Here is a 3,349-nt window from a genome sequence, read left to right as displayed (position 1 = left end):
CATTCTTGGCATCAAAGATTACTGCAGATGGTGACTGAAGCCATGAAATTAAAAAACACTTGCTCCTTATAAGGAAAGCAATGGCAAATCTGGACTCCATACTAAAAGAGACCTCACCTTGCCAACAAAGTCCAAAGCTATGGTTTTTCTAGGAGCAATATGTCTGTAAGAGTTGGGCTATAAGGAAAGGTGAGTACTATAGAATTGACATTTGAATTGTGGTGCTGGAGAAGACTTTTGAGAATACATTGGATAGCAAGGAGATCAAATCAGTCAATAGTTAAATTAATTCATACTATTCACTAGAAGGTCAAATACTTGAGGCTGAAGCTTAAATACTTTGGCCACATAATGAGAAGGCAGGACTCATTGGAAAAGAACCTAATGTTGAGAAAGATTGAAAACAAAAATAAAAGGGGACAGCAGAGGATGAGATGGATAGATAATATCATGGGAACAATGAAAATGAGCTTAAATTTTGAGAGATAGTAGAAGATAGAAGGACCTGGCCTTCTCTGGTCCATGGGGTCATGAAGAATCAGATGGAACTGAACAACAACAATATCCATTTGGGATGTATTGTGGAATATGTTGCAAGGTGTTGGTCTAAGGCTAATTTCGGTCAGATTGCTTTCCAATTTTCCTGTTTTTTTTTTTAAACCAAATAAGAAATTTTTCCCTAGATAATTTGTTTTTCATTTTGTCAAATACTGCTTTATTGGAGTCTACTATTTCTGAATCTTCTTGTTTATGTCTGTTCCATTATCCCTTTTGAATGAGATATTTTACATTGCCTTCTGTTTTTTTTCATTTGTTTGGATCTGTTTTATAGTATCTTAATTTCTCATAAAGTCATTAACTTCCATTTGCTCCAGTCTAATTTTGAAGGAATTAGTCTCTTCAGTGAATTTTTGAAATTCCTTTTCCATCTGGCCAATTCGACCTTTTAAGATATTCTTCTCTTCCTTGACTTTTTGGACCTCTTTTGCCATTTGAGTTAGTCTATTTTTAAGGTGTTATTTTCTTCAGTATTTTTTTTTGGTCTCCTTAAGCAAGCTGTTGACTCATTTTTCATGATTTTCTTGCATCATTCTCATTTATTTTCCCAATTTTTCCTCTATTTCTCTTACTTGATTTTCAAAATCCTTCTTGAGCTTCTCAATTTCCTGTAACCAATTCACATTTTTCTCGGAAGCTTTTGATGCAAGAGTTCTGGTTCCATGTTTTGATCCTTTTTGTCCCCCCCCACTCCCCCCGCCAAAGGATTCTTTGGTCTGATTTCTCTTCTTCTGCTTGCTCATCTTGCCAGCCAATTACTTGACTTTTGAGTTCTTTGCTATGGTAGAACTCTGCTTTCAGAGTGGAGAGAGCTGTGTCCCAAATTGCTGGGGTTTTTACAGTTGTCAGAGGTCTGAGGAGGGCGCCCTCTCTACAGCCACTATAAGCTCTGTCACACTGGCCCCACACCCCAGGACCACTACCCAAGACTGTGACCCAAGATACAAGCAGGTCAAAGCAAGAGTGATTACCCTCTGAATGGTTGCTTGGTCCCCATATGATCTGCAGGCCAGGAGCTCTGGAGGCAGCCACATGGCAGCAGCTACAGCCGCCATGCCTCCAGTGACCTCTCATCCCAGGGGCAGGGGTTGGACTATGCTTCTCTCCATCCAGTTCCAACAAAGTTCCCAACTGACCTTTTACTTTCTTTTTGGAATTTATGGGTGGAAAAGTTTGGAAACTGCCACAACTGCTGGTGATTCATTCTCCTGAAATCTGCTCTGGCCAGTCTGTACTGCTGGGGGGCCATACAGGTTTGGGCCCAGGTGGCTCTCATGGGACTGCACTTGGCTCCCAGTCTGGTGTAATAAACCCTTCCTGCTGGCCTGCCAGGCTGCCTTCAGCAGGAGATTTGCTTCTCTCTGTCACTTTGTGGGTTCTGTAGCTCTAAAATTTTTTTAGAGTCATATTTTACAGGTATTGGAGGTGGTTGGAGTGGAAGCTCAGCCAAGTTCCTGCTTTTACTCTGCCATCTTGGCTCTGTTCCCCCATTTTCCCTTTCTATTCTCTTTCTAACCAATACCAGATAGTTTTTATGACTGCTGCTTTATAATATAGTTCTGAAATCTTGTAGTCTGACCATAATATGCAGCTTATTCTGTTATACAGAAAATAAAAGGAGGCTACCCCCATAGATAAGGAGAAAAAAGCAGGATGCATGGTGCCTTCACGTTAGGCAATCTGAGTCTGTACAAGGGAAGACCCTATATGTAAGTATTTTATATATTCTGGAGTTATTTTAAAGGCATTTTATTTTCCTATCTCTTCTTGCTAAGTTTTATTAACAATTTTGAGAAATGCTGATGATTTCTATGGATTTATTTTACATCCTACAACTTTTCTGACATTGATTTTTTTCAATTAATTTTTTATCTAACTCTAGAGCTCTCTAAGCAGATTATTATTTAATAAGCCAAAGTGGTTACATTGCTTCTTTTTTTGCTTATGCTTATTTCTTTGATATCAAATACAGAGGTAAAAATGGAATTGGCTTGACTTTATCCCTGTTCTTATTGGAAAGGCTGCTAATTTATCCCCCACATATAATGCTGGATCTTGGTTTCAGATTTATTATATTTGCCATGTTAAGGAAATGTTCACTTATTCCTGTTTTCTAGGTTTGTTGTTGTTTTTTAAATAGAAATGGGTGTTGTATTATATCAAAAGCTTTTTTGCATCTAATGTTATAAATATATATGGTTTTTATTATTGTAATTGGATTTCCTACTCAAATATAAAGAGGCTAGAGATTAGATAGAGATAAACATATATGTAAATTGGGTCAGAGAACTAAACCTTTATTTGAATCTTTTTCTTTTCTTTTTGGAGGGCAATTGGGGTTAAGTGACTTGCCCAAGGTCACATGGCTAGTTTTTGTGTTAAGTGTCTGAGGCTGGATTTGAACTCAGCTCCTCCTGACTCCAGGGCCAGTGCTCTATTCACTGTGCTACCTAGCTGCCCCTCTATTTGAATCTTAAGAATTTTTTCCAATCAGTGACTCTGAACAATTGTGGTTGTACAAGTAACTTTTCACTAAGGATACTAGTTTATGCACATTACATATTACATACCCTCTTGGTTTTAAATATATTCTGTTTACTAAATTAATGAAAGGTCCATTAAGAGTTTTTCTCTGTCTTCAGTTTCTTTAATTACATTTGAGCAATTTCAACCTGCCCCTCCAGGTATTGATTCTATTTCAAGATATTTGTTACTTTTTCCATGTCATCTACATGTTCTTGCATTTTCTTTCTTTCTTTCTTTCTTTCTTTCTTTCTTTCTTTCTTTCTTT

General features: G+C 37.5%; 1 pseudogene; it reads right to left on the bottom strand.

Moving 5' to 3' along the window:
- Positions 1 to 3,176: 3,176 nt before the first annotated feature.
- Positions 3,177 to 3,349, bottom strand: part of LOC138156935 (kinetochore protein Nuf2-like) — a 12,576-nt pseudogene continuing 12,403 nt past the window's right edge.

Source organism: Petaurus breviceps, unplaced genomic scaffold (genome assembly GCF_028583685.1).
Source record: "Petaurus breviceps papuanus isolate PSGF00001 unplaced genomic scaffold, PetGlider_PUasm1.0 164, whole genome shotgun sequence".
NCBI classification, from domain to species: Eukaryota; Metazoa; Chordata; class Mammalia; order Diprotodontia; family Petauridae; genus Petaurus; species Petaurus breviceps.
This window is presented reverse-complemented; position numbering and strand designations above follow the sequence as displayed.